The sequence below is a fragment of the Dama dama genome, chromosome 33 (assembly GCF_033118175.1).
Source record: "Dama dama isolate Ldn47 chromosome 33, ASM3311817v1, whole genome shotgun sequence".
NCBI classification, from domain to species: Eukaryota; Metazoa; Chordata; class Mammalia; order Artiodactyla; family Cervidae; genus Dama; species Dama dama.
The window spans coordinates 3005066-3019699 of record NC_083713.1 but is presented as its reverse complement, the minus strand read 5'-3'; positions in this window follow the sequence as shown (position 1 = coordinate 3019699).

Below are 14634 nucleotides of genomic sequence, written 5' to 3'. Positions count from 1 at the left end.
AATTCTTAAATCATTTCTGAGTTCATTTACATAGGAATATCTCTTTTTCACATTGAAAATATTTGGGGTTTAATTTCCTTAATTTCTTGGAATTTTAGGAATATTCCATTTACATAAGCACTTATTTACCTCTAAGATAATCAGAATAGAGCTCCTATAAAGAGATTTATAATCTAATTTAGTAATACAATTCAGAAACAGGAAAACATTACACAGTCACACAAAGGAAAGGTGAAGTTCTTTCTGAATCATATATATATAAACACACAAACACATACAGAGAGAAATAGCTTCAAGTTTAAAATGTCAGCTATGGGTCAAGCATAAAAACAGAAATACAAGACTCGCTGGTCTGTATCAAGGAATTTTCCCCTTCCTCATGGTTACAAATTCTTAGTTAATTCAAATTCAAAACAAACAAAAGACAAACAGGAAAGACTAACAATTCTGATTCTGTGCTATCTTCCATCCAATAGAGAAAAGAACTTTTTCATGATGTTACATCTGTTACATTTACATTAGTCTATTTACAGAGAACACCAATTTGTCAGACAATAAAACCAAGAAAAGCCAGGACTGGAAGTCAAGTGAGTACGCAGAATCAGCACCAAATCCTTACTCAGCTACTAACAGACAAGAGCCCAGAATACCAGCCAGGAGTCAGGGGCACCATGGGGGTCCCAAGTTAGAAGTCAAGGAGGGAGCACAGCTGACTCTGAGAAGCTTCAGTATGTAGATAGAGTAAATGTGGATTCAAAGATGAGGTCCAATCTTATTTAAGTCACAGCACCGAAACTGTGAAAGACAAAATGCATTGGACTATTAAGGATATGATTTTACTTATACTATTGCAATAAGGAAAATGGTAATTAATGAGGAATGTCTCACAGAAAAATAAGGGGACCTGGGGTTTATAGAGGCAGGTAAGCAAACAACTTATTAGGAGTCTCATGGGAGTCCTGGATAAGGATGGAGACAGATCTTATCTCAGAATATACAAGGACCTCCTTTGTTGTTAGCAAGTCCAGGAACACAAAAGCTTCCAGGAATGCAGGGCTCATATAAAATGCAACACTGTCCAAAGATTTGTTCTTTCAAAGATGAACTCCTGGACTTCCCTGGTGGTCCAGTGGTTGAGAATCCACCTGTCAATGCAGGGGACACAGATGCCATTCCTGGTCAGAGAAGATTCCACATGCTGCGGGGCAACAAAGCCCCTGCACCACAACTACTCAACCCACATTCTAGAGCCCGCAAGTCACAACTGCTGCAGAGCCTGTGCTTGACGACTAGAGAAGCCACTGCAGTGAGAAACACTCTGACCACAACCAGAGGGTAGCCCCAACTCGCTACAGCTAGAGAAAGCCCGTGAGTAGCAACAAAGACCCCATAGCCAAAAAGTGAAGAAAAAAAAATGAAACAGTTTTCAGGCCTTTTACTACATTCCTTTATATTTCCTGGTTTTGGTTGCAGGCAGATAGAAGGTGCATAGTAAATGCTTGCTGAGCTAACTTTAACAGAATATGATGATGAGGGCTCTGCCTGCCAGAGAGGACTTGGAGAGTAAGGTGCTTGCTATGCTGCCCAAGGAGGGGACTCAGGTCAGTCTGTGAATCTCAGCAAGGAGTAAATCCATGATGGAAGTGGACACTCTTCAAAGGTTCATCTCTGCTACAGGGGAAGTTCAATAATTTTTTGGAGACTCATTTTTTTCTCCCTAAAATGGAAATGCAACATATTTCATAGATGTCTCTGAAACTTCAGCCACATAATAACACTAAAATGCCTGCCATATGTTAGGCACTCAGGGTTTCTTCCCTTCTCCCCAGTCATCCCCATGCTGTTTACAGAGCACATTTTTTTTTTTTTTATAATTAGGTTATAGTTCAATCTACAGTACTGGGATACTCTCTCACACCACACTGCAAACTCTCTCTAGGCAATGAATATAGGTATACACCTTTGAATCATCTTTGTACATCAAGCAGAGCAAATGCCTTGTGAAAGCCAAGTTTATTGCTCTTAGATAGGCATAGGCTGGGATGCTACCAAAGAGCCTGTAAAAGAAAGTGACTTAAATAAGACAAGTTTATTTCTTTGTCAGGAATTAATCTAGAGGGTAGCAATCCAGGCTGATGGAATGGTTCCATGTGACTTCAGAGATCCCATTCCTGCTGTGTGTGGTTTTGTGTTAATATAGACTCCTAAAGGAGAGTCAGCAAACTGAAGTTCATGAGCAGACCACCTGCTTTTCAAAATGAATTTTACGTGAACACAGCCATGCCTACTTGACTGCGTACTGTCACAGCTGCTTCCGTGACAACAGCTGCTTTCCTTACAACAGCAGAGTTGAAGAGCATGTGTGGAGACCGCAAGGCCCACAAGCCCAAACTATCTGTCCCTCGACAGAAAGTCTGCCCATCTTGCCCTAAGGCACAGTTTTCATATACATGGCTGAAGCTGGGTAGTTGCAAGAGCGTGTTGCGTGAAGAAGGAGAAGATGGAAATTCAGAACACACAGTTTTTGTTTTCCTTGGAGATGATTCAGGCATAGCATGTAGGATTTCTGCTTTTATCTCATTGCTCTGAACTTTGCCAGATGGCCACACCTAGCTGCAAGAGAGGTTGGGAAAAGTAGCCAGATGCCCAGCTTAAACCCCAGAAGTTTAGTACTAAGAGAAAGGACTGCAAACCACATATCTAATAGAGGATCAGTATCTGGAACATACAAAGGACTCTCAAAACTTAAATAATGTTTAATTATTCTCAAATGAGCAATCTAATTAGAAAATGAGCAAAAGATATGGACAGACATTTCAGTGAAGAAGATATACAGATGGCAAACAAGCCCACAAAAATATTCCACATCATTAACTGTTAGAAAAATGCAAATTAAAACCTCAAGGAGATACTACATATCTATCAAAATGACTAAAACAAAAATAGTGACACCAAACGCTGGTGAGGATGTGGAGAAATTGGATCATTCATACACAGTTGGTAGGAATGTAAAAATGGTACAAGGCACTTGGGAGTTTCTTATAAAACTAAACATGCCACTACCATACATCCTAACAATTGCACTCTTGGACATTTATCCCAGAGGAGTGACACTGTTGATTAAAAAACTGTTATCAGATGTTCATAGCCAAAAACTGAAAACAATTACATATTCCTAAATGGCTGAATGGTTAGAAAACTGATGCACCCACACCTTGAATATTACTCGACAATAGAAAAATAATTTTTAACTAATTTTCATTTATGTATAGTTGTTTTACGATGTTGTGTTAGTCTCTACTGTATAGCAAAGTGAATCAGCTCCCCTTTCTTTTTTGCATTCCCTTCCCATTTGTTGTTCAGTCACTCAGTCGTGTCCAGCTCTTTGTGACTCCACGGACTGCAGCACACCAGGCTTCCCTGTCCCATTTAGGTCACTACAGAGCACTGAGGAGAGTTCCCTGTGTATGTATCATTATTGATATTATGTAAAAAATAGATAATAATGAGAGCCTACTGTATAGCTCAGGTCCAGTCCAGTTCAGTTCAGTTCAGTCGCTCAGTTGTGTCTGACTCTTTGTGACCCCATGGACTGTAGCATGCCAGGCCTCCCTGTCCATCACCAACTCCCGGAGTTTACCCAAACTCATGTCCATCGAGTCGGTGATGCCATCCAACCATCTCATCCTCTGTTGCCCCCTTCTCCTCCTGCCTTCAATCTTTCCCAGCATCAGGGTCTTTTCAAATGAGTCAGCTCTTTGCATCAGGTGGCTTGCCCAATTTATCCCACTTTCTCCTTTTCCCCTTGGTGTTCATACATTTATTCTCTACATCTGTGTCTCTATGTCTTTTAAAAACCAATTACTGATAACATGAAACAACTTGTATGAATCTCAAGGGAATTGTGCTGGGAAAAAAAAGTCAATCCCAACATGGTGTATACTGTAGGATTCCATTACACATCTTCGAAGTGCCAAAATTATAGAAATGGAATAGATCATGGTTTCCAGGGATAAAGACACAAGTGGAGGGCCAGGGGTTGGTCAGGTGAGGAGGGGAGAAACAGAAGGAAGATAGATGTGTTTATAAAAAGGCAACACTAGGGACCACTGTGATGACAGAATCACTCTCCACCTTGACTGTGATTATGGCCACAAAGACCTACACAGGTGATAAAATAACAAGCCCACCAACGAGGACAAGTGAAACTCCATCTGTGAAAAGGAAGAAGGAGACGATTGCCAGGGGAGAGTAAGCAGTCTCCATAACTGTGTTAGAGTTCTGGTGCAAAGACCAGAGATAGAGGGATACTCCTATCACTCTGACCTCGCTTCTGCCCATCTCTTCTTCTGAAATTTGCTACATGGCATGAGAATATTAGCATGTAACCAACAGTATCTCTCTTCCACCCTCCCCAAAAAGGAGAAAAGATGAGAGCAGTAGCTATTTATCTGCTAGTTAAGTAAGGGATTTTTATTATGCTGTTAAGAATTTCCCATGGAAAAGACTAGAGAATTAAACTCCCCCTTTTTACCAGATAACAAAATAATAAGATGAACCCTTGAGGGCTTTAATAGAGCAAATAACAATGAGATTGTTTTCCTCTTTGTAAAACTTAGATGCATGAATCATTTAAATTGCAAGAGAAGTTCTTGGAAGTGGCAAATATAAACTCTTTTAATCATCTGAGCTTTCCAAGGCAACAGGAATCACATAATAATATATGGTCCAGAAGGAATTAAAGTCTGGTAAGGAGTATGTCAAGGCTGTATATTGTCACCCTGCTTATTTAACTTGTATGCAGAGTACATCATGAGAAATGATGGGCTGGATGAAGCACAAGCTGGGATCAAGATTGCCGGGAGAAATACCAATAACCTCAGATATGCAGATGACACCGCCCTTATGGCAGAAAGTGAAGAACTAAAGAGCCTCTTGATGAAAGTGAAAGAGGAGAGTGAAAAAGTTGGCTTAAAGCTCAACATTCAGAAAACTAAGATCATGGCATCTGGTCCCATCACTTCATGGCAAGGAGATGAGGAAACAGTGGAAACAGTGTCAGACTTTATTTTTGGGGGCTCCAAAATCACTGCAGATGGCGATTGGAGCCATGAAATTAAAAGACGCTCACTCCTTGGAAGGAAAGTTATGAGCAACCTAGATAGATATTAAAAAGCAGAGACATTACTTTGCCAACAAAGGTCCATCTAGTCAAGGCTATGGTTTTTCCAGTGGTCATGTATGGATGTGAGAGTTGGACTATAAAGAAAACTGAGTGCCGAAGAATTGACTGCAAGGAGATCCAACCAGTCCATCCTAAAGCAGATCAGTCCCGAGTGTTTATTGATGTTAAACTTGAAACTCCAATACTTTGGCCACCTAATGCAAAGAGCTGACTCATTTGACAAGACCCTGATGCTGGGAAAGATTGAGGGCAGGAGGAGAAGGGGACGACAGAGGGTGAGATGGTTAGATGGCATCACAAACTCAATGGACATGAGCTTGGGTAAACTCTGGGAGTTGGTGATGGACAGGGAGGCCTGGCGTGCTGTGGTCCATGGGGTCACAAAGAGTCAGACACGACTGAATGACTGAACTGAACTGACCAAACTAAAAAAATACCTTCTGCTCTTGAATGTCCTGAGAACACCTTTGCTACCCAGAGAGAGTCATTCAATTTCCCATCTATTAGTTGTGTACATTAATGCAAATTGGTTTCTTCTTCATTTCGATATGACAAGAAGAGGTGCAGGGTTTTCTGTCTAAGGCACTCTGTGAAGGAACAGCAGTCAAGGGCTTTGACGGTGAGCACAGGTGCTGGATCCACTCCAGTAACCTGAATTGGAGGTCAAACGGGGCAGAGGTGGGCTCTGCAGGCTCTTGAATGGTACTTCCTTCTGCTCTTTGGCTTCTTTCTGAATGCCAAGGCACTATTCACCATATACCACACTCCTGGTTTTCCAGAAAGATTCTAAAAGGAGGCCAGGTTAGGGGACTGTCTTCTCTCTTAATGAGGGTGAATTTATCCCTGAGTTAACTGGGAGGAGGACTCCAACCCCAGGGCCTAAGTAAGGGATTTGGTCTCTCTGTTCCCACCAGAAAGGATTGTTTTATTTATGCATCTTACATCTGTTTATTGAACATCAACTATGTGGCAGGCTTCATGAAGACAAAGATTAAATTGCAGACAGGGGTTAAATCCTAAGCTGACCCTGACACCTAACATCACAGATTCTCTCTCTGTCCTGTTATCAGCGTCTATGAGAAACTGAGACTGGCTGGCCACTTTGTGGCCAGTGTGGGCATGTTTGAGCCTTGGCCACCCTCTACATCTTTTGTTACTCTGGTAGTCTTTAGAGGGGGTTTCTTAAAAAATGCTGCTATAGACAAATAGCATATGATATCGCTTACAAGTGGAATCTTAAAAAGTGCTACAAATAAACCTATTTACAAAACAGAAATAGAGGCACAGATGTAGAAGGCAAACTTATGGTTACCAGAGGACAAAGATGGGGAGGGATATCATGGGAAATTGAAATGACATACACACATTACTAACATATAAAATAAATAGCTAATAACCTACTATACAGTACAGGGAACTCTACTCAGTACTCTGAATGGCCTATATAGGAAAAGAATCTAAGAAAAGGAGTGAATATATTTATATACTTGACTGAATCATTTTGTTGTACAACAGAAACTAATACAACATTGTAAATCAACTGTACTCTGATAAAAATTGACTTAAAAAAAGGAAATGCTGCTATATGTCATGAATGCAATCAAGAATGACTTATCTAAGCCAGTGGTTCAGTTTACTGTGCGTCAGAATCACCTGGAGGGCTTGCTAAAATAGTTTCTGATTCAGAAGATCCGGATGAGGCCTGAGAATTCACATTTCTAGCAAGTTCCCAGACGCTGCTTCTGGTGCTGCTTTAAGGGCCACGCTGGGCAAACCACTTACACCATCTCCTTAGAACGCCTCCTTCTACTCCTTTCCTCACTCTTAGCCGTGCATGATACAGTCCCAAGCGGACAGCTCAGCATTGCTTCTCTGTGTAGGTACAGCCAGCAAGTCCTTTGAACACAGAACTTTATTAGAGAAGAATCTTTGTGATAACAGTCTCGGCTATGTAACTCTAAAACCAGAAGGCATCCAGGAGAGAAAGATGGAAAAGGACTTTGTGGCCTGATGTCTTCCTGGGTCCTCTTGCTGTGCAGAGCCCAGGGAAGGGAATGAATGCTTTTGTGTAAGGAGTCTGGGGGGGTCTGCTGGGTGGGAAGGGACTCAAATTTAGTGACAAACAACATCCATTGATTATCTGGTTTCTGCAGAGAAATCTGCGCTCTGCTGAGCAAGATTTTCTGCCTGAGGGGCTGAAGTCAAGGAGTTCACCAGGCTGTGTTCCTTCTTAGAGCTCCGAGTCCTCTTCCAAACACAGGCAGTTGTAGGAAGAATTCAATTTGTTGAGATTCTAGGACTGAGGCCCCTATCCTCTTGCTGGTTTGTGACTTGGGCTGCTCTCAGCTTCCAGAATTTTACTGCAGTCCTTGCAATATCACCCCCCACCTGCACTCAGCTCCACTGACCCCCTCACATTTAGTATATCTTCCTCTTCCCTGAGGTCAGCAGGACCACAGGTTTCTAACTTCTTTTAAAGGCTCTTCTGATGAGGTCAGACCCACTCAGGGAAATCTGTCTTTTGTTGAACTTTCGATCACTAGTCATGAAAGTGATACCCTATCACATCCACAGATTCCCCTGGCCCCCCACAAAGGAGAGAGGATTATTCAAGGCATCTACCCAGGGTTGGGCATGAGGTGGGTGAGACTCAGAAAGGTGAAGCTTGAGAGACACCTTGGGATTCTTCCTAGAACTCCATCCTTCCTAGAATCTCCACCCTGAGATTCAAATTTATTAAATCATATTCAAGAGGATTCAAGTGATTCTGATCAAGGTCAAACTGACAAGCAAGGATGCCTAGGGACTCAAAAGCACTCCCACAAGAAGAAGAGGTTGGGAACGGTGACATGAAGGTTTAAAGGCTCCTGGGAGAGCTGTTTTGGGCCCAGTAATTAGCTGAGGCTGCACTGGGATTTACTTGGAAACAGTGACCAAGCAAAGTGTATGAGAAGAGTGGAAAGGAGTTTGAAGTCCTTAACTTCTGTCCCCAGTCCTATGTTCTGGTTTAGCCCTGCCACCTCTCACTTGGACTATTATGAAAGCCTCCTAGATCCCCCAGTTTTGCTGCTATCACTATACTGGATAGTATCCACTGACTGGATACTAGAGAAGATTGAAAAGTATTTCCTGGGGAAAAATCACCCCCACATGAGAACCATTCAAGATTCTCAAGTGAGGGAATGCTCTTGTTGGGCTATGAGGAATCCGTATCAAAGTAAAACCTTTCTGAGGACCCACATTCTCATGGCTATAAGGTTGGTTTTGGTGAGATTTGACAGCCCAATTCCTTCTTCCCAGATCCAATGCAGCCTGGGCATTTTGCCAAACCACTCTTCCAAAGGATTATTCAACAAATATTTCCTGCAGTGAAATCCAAGCCTGAGGTCATATCCTCAGCTGCACTTGAATATTTCCTAAGTTTCCATCAGCAGCATGTTTACAAAGCTCTTCTCAGGGTAGACTCTGCCTGACATGGCCAAGTGTATCCACTGTTTGCTGAGTCTTCCTGGTTTGTCTCTTGGATGATGACCTCATCTGCCACATTCTTGAAGCAACTCATTGCATACTCCAACTTTCTATTCCTGAGCTGAACCTGAACAGAGCAGGATTCAGAATGACAAATGCAATCAACTCTGCCAGGCACAATTTATGCAGACTGTCTTGTGTCCACTTTTGGATGTGGGGGTGGGAGGTCTTACATTAAGTGTGCTCAATTATTGTTGTTGTCATTCAGTCACTCAGTCATGTCCAGCTCTTTGCAACCTCATGGACTGAAGCATGCCAGGCTTCCCTGTCCTTCACCAACCCCTGGAGCTTACTCAAACTGTTGTCCATTGAGTCAGTGATGCCATACAACCATCTTGTCCTCTGTCATTCCCTTCTTCTGCTGTCCTCAATCTTTCCCAGCATCAGGGTATTTTCTAATGAGTCAGCTCTTCACATCAGGTGGCCAAAGTATTAGAGATTCAGCTGCAGCATCAGTTCTTCCAATGAATATTCAGGATTGATTTCCTTTAGCATTGACTGGTTTGATCTTGCAGGCCAAGAGACTCCCAAGATGCTTCTCCAACACCACAGCTCAAAAGCATCAATCTTCAGCATTCAGCCTCCTTTATGGTCCAGCTGTCACATCCATACCTGACTATTGGAAAAACCATAGATTTGACTAGGTGGACATTTGCTGTCAAAGTAATGTCTCTGCTTTTTAATATGCTGTCTAGGTTTGTCATAGCTTTTCTTCCAAGAAGCAAGTGTCTTCTAACTTCATGGCTACAGTGATTTTGAAGCCCAAGAAAATAGTCTGTCACTGTATCCATGGTTTCCCCATCTATTTGCCATGAAGTGATGGGACTGTATACCATGATCTTAGTTTTTTGAGTGTTGAGTTTTAAGCGAACTTTTTCACTCTCCTCTTTCACTTTCATCAAGAGGCTCTTTAGTTCCTCTTTGCTGTCTTGCTTAACGGTGGTGTCATCTGATATCTGAAGTTATTGATATTTCTCCTGGCAATCTTGATTCTAGCTTGTGCTTCATCCAGTCTGGCATTTCACATGATGTATTCTGCATATAAGTTAAACAGCAGGGTGACAATATACAGCTTTGACATACTCCTTTCCCAATTTTGGACCAATCCATTGTTTCATGTCTGGTTCTAACTGTTGCTTCTTGACATACATGGAGGTTTCTCAGGAGGTAGGAAAGGTGGTCTGGTATTCCCATCTCTTTAGGAATTTTGCACAGTTTGTTGTGACCCACACAGTCAAAGTCTTTAGTGTAGTCAATGAAGGAGAAGCAGATGCTTTTCTGGGATTCTCTTGCTTTTTCTATGATCCAGTAGATGTTGGCAATTTGATCTCTGGTTCCTCTACCTTTTCTAAATCCAGCTTGAACATCTGGAAGTTTTTGGTTCACATACTGTTGAAGCCTGGCTTGGAGAATTTTGACCATTACTTTGTTAGCTTGTGAAATGAGTGCAGTTGTGTGGTAGTTTGAAAATTCTTTGGCATGGCCCTTCTTTGGGACTGCAATGAAAACTGACCTTTTCCAGTCCTGTGGCCACTGCTGAGTTTTCCAGATTTGCTGGCATATTAAATGCAGCACTTTCACAGCATCATCTTTGAAGATTTGAAATAGCTCAGCTGGAATTCCTTCACCTCCACTACTTTGTTCATAGTGATGCTTCCTAAGGCCCACTTGACTTCACACTCCAAGATATCTGGCTCTAGGTGAGTGATCACACCATCATGGTTATCTGGGTCATTGAGGTATTTTCTGCATAACTCTTCTGTGTATTCTTGCCACCTCTTCTAAATATCTTCTGCTTCTGTTAGGTCCATACCATTTCTGTCCTTTTTTGTGCCCATCTGTGCATGAAATTTTCCCTTCGTATCTCTAATTTTCTTGAAGAGGTCTCTAATCTTCCCCATTCTATTGTTTTCCTCTATTTTTTTTTGCATTATTCATTTAGGAAGGCTTTCTTATCACTCCTTGCTATTCTTTGGAACTCTGGATTCAGATGGGTGTATCTTTCCTTTTCTCCTTTGCCATTTACTTCAATTATAAGCATTACTTATTTTATACTGGTTACCACTGAGATGTTGGGAAGACACTCTTTTGGTGTTGGCTTTCTTTAAAGGTAAAGGTGAATCACAGAATTAATGGGGAAAAGGATCCCTGAGTATTTGAGTCAGAACGGGTCTATAGGTGGAAAGTGGCAAAGTCTGCTGAAGGAAGCTGTACTAAATGAAACTAGAGTTGTTTTGTAACTAAATAGATTAGATAGACTACTGGACCAACAGAAAGATGCAGTCAGCTGAGCAGTAGGCAAGGACATGTGGAAATTAAACAAAAAACTCGGAATTTAGGAGCCAAAGCAGAAGGTATGAGATATCTCAACTGATTTTGCAGGACAGAAATGATTCCAGTACAAGATCTGATAGTTTGCAACCTGGCTCTTGAAGCACACAGCTCTCCACTCTCCACAAACACCCCCATCAAGACAAGCATCATTATATATCTTTTATATTACTCCTGTCTATTTGCATACTGCTTGGCACAGAGATAGTCCATAAATGTTGATAGGTATTTTTTTAATTCAATCATGATGCAAATATAAGAAAGTAGTTATTTATAGATGAGGAAACTGAGACTCAGATTCCTTGGCAGATTGAGGGCAGAGCCAGGACTCAACTGAAACTCTGGCCTGATGATTATAAGTCCATTTTTCATTTCTGCACAAATTAACAGCGATCACATGTATTCCTACAGCTACATTTTGGCTCTTCCTTTCAAATTATGCCATCCTAAATCATTTTACTTGAGCTAATATCAAGTTATAAAATGAGCATATTTCACTTTTCACTCTTTTTCTCTCCCCAAGGAGAAGCAAAATCATAGGTTAAAAAGGAATTAGGTAATAAACCACTGTATGATGAAAAGCTGGATTTCCCTAGAAGACCCACAAATTTGCAAAACCAGGTCAAAATACTCAAGTTCTAATTTAAAGAGCTTCAAGGTAAGCACCAGAACAAATCTGGCCAAATGAAGTATAAACCTGTGATGCTTTGTAAGAGCAGAGACAATAGGCACTGTGGAAGGATAATGGTCACCCTAGAGCAGGGAGATCTGAGTTTGATTCCGGTTCTGCCACTTCAAGTGGTGTGGCTTACACAGGTCCCTTAACTTTTCTCATGTTTTCCTTTATCTTTGAAACTGAGTTAGTCGTGTCTATATTGTAGCGTTGTGGTGAGGATTACATGAAAAAGTCATAGGGACTTCCAGTTTCTGGTGCAGCAAGTAAAGAGCTTGGAAGTTGTCACTTAGGAAGTTTCCTAACAACAAACAAATGCTGAACAACCTGTATACATATATATATATATATAGGGACTGCAATGAATATATATATATACACATGCTATATGCTGTGCTGAGTTGCTCAGTCATGTCCAACTCTTTGCCACCCCATGGACCTCCTCTGTCCATGGGGATCCTCCAGGCAAGAATACTACAGTGGATTGCCATGCCCTTATCTAGGGGATCTTCCCAACCCAGGGATCGAACCCAGGTCTCCCACATTGCAAGTGGATTCTTTACCAGCTGAGCCACTAGGGAAACCCCAAAGATATATCTATATCTATCTATAGATAGATAGATAGATATTGTCTGGTCCAGCATGCAAATATATTTATATATATATAAAATATATATATGTATATATTTTAACGTATATTTGCTGACCAGAAACAGGAGCAGAACCTGGACGACCTTAGATTTATCAGAGAAGTGAGTCTGTCCTATATTCAAGGCCAATCCTTCCTATTCACCAATGGCTACACAAAGAGAGGGTCATTCCTTTCATCTCTTTCCCTTCCCTCACCCACCTCACTGATCCTCCTATTTCCTAGAGAAAACAGAAGCCACCAGAAGAACACATCTATACCTTCCACCTACCTGTATCTTTGCCAGTATGTTCTGCCTTGCCTTCTGTTACCAAGAACATGTTGTCTTTCCTGTATTCAAGGCCAAACCCTTCTCAAGACTCTACACCCTCTCACTCCAGGAAATGACCCTTCTCTCTCCTATGTCATCAGTTTTTTCCCTCTCTACTTCCTCATCCTCACCAGCATACAAACATGCAATCTGTTCTGTTTTTTAATCTCTTGATCCCACATGCCCTGCCTGATATTTGCCCACTTTCTTGCCCCTCTTCAGAACTCCCAAGTGGTCTGCGCTACTTATTGCTTTCTCTGAGTCCTCTCCTCTCATTTTCTACTGAGATTCTTCAATCAGGATGTTGTTCCCAAGACACAGAAACCAGGGACCTCCAAATTGTTAACTCTGTCAATTGTTCATTCTCATCTTACATGACCCATCCATAAATTTGACAGAGATAAACAAGCCCTTCACCTCAAAACTCTTTCTTAGAACATTATCCTCATCTGATCACCTCTGTGCCTCACCAGCTGCTCACTCTCACATCCACTGCTTGTTCCTCCTCATCTTCTTGACCTCTAACAGTGGAGTGCTCCAGGATGCATTCCTCAGCTCTCTTCTGTCCTCTGTCTACATTTAGTCCTACAGAAAACTCATTTAGCTTCATGACTCAAAAAAAAAAAAAAAAAATCCACAAGCTGTGTAAGAACACACACACAATTCCCACATTTCTAAACCCCTTTGGCGTTTTCTTCTGCACTTCTCCTACATGCTCCTGCAAGTATCTGCTCAAATGTCACCTTCCCAGTGAGGCCTCACCCAACCACCTTTATTTAAATCTGGAACCTACCCTCATCTCACGAGACTGCTCCCCATTCCTCTCCCTTACTTTCCTTTTTCTTTATAATTTTTTTACCTTCTAGTACCTCATATACTTTATTTACTGGGTTTATTTTGTGCTCTTCAATACTGGAACATAGGTTTCCTGAGTGTAGGGGTTTTTATCTGTCTGTACAGCTGTATTCTCCAAACTTGGAATTGAACCAAGCACATAGTAAGTGCTCAAGGAAGACTTGTGAAAATGAATGCATGAATGTCCTTACAGGAGCTACCATAAAATTAAGGGGCAGAAAATCATAATTGGAAATATCTATTTTCACACAAATAGGTGAACTTGATTTTTAGTTGCACATCTGTTTATTTGCACCCCTGAGGCCTCAAGCCTCAAAGCTGTATGGTACAGTCCGCTCCCAAGGCACCTTCACTGTGTTGCCTCCAGGATCCTCTAAGCCAGGTATTTGAGTCCCACAGAAGTCAAGGGGATACCTTGTATGACAAATAAAATGTATCACTGAAGAAGTCCACATCCTAATCCCCAAAACCTGTGAATATGTTACAATGTTCCGCAAAAGGGACTTCGCAGGTGTAATTAAGGGAGGTTAGCCTAATTATTCAACTAGACCCAATCTAATCACAGGAGCAATTAAAAACAGAGGACTTCCTCCAGCTAGAAGCAGAAGAGATTTGGCAGAAGGATCACAAGATTTGAAATGTGAGAAAGACTCTCGACCTGCCTTTGTTGGCTTTCACCCAAGTTTTACTGATATGACTGACACAAAAATTTGTGTAAGTTTAAGGTGCACAACATGTTGATTTGTTATACCTTGAAAATAATCACCACCTTAGCAGTAGCTAACACCTCCATCATGTCATATACTTACTACTGCATTATGTGATAGGAACATTGAAGATATACTCTCTTAACAACTTCAAGTATTTAATTCAGTGCTGTTAACTATAATCACCATGCTACGCATTAGACGCCCAGAACTTATTCATCTTATACCTTGAAGTTCGTATTCTTTGACCAACACCTCCCCATTTCTCCCATCCTCCCCCTGGGCCCTGGTAGCCATTCTTCTACTCTCTGTCACTATGTATTCAACTTTTTAAAAAGCTGCATGTAAGTGGGGCTTCCTTGGTGGCTCAGCAGTAAAGAATCTGCCTGTAATGCA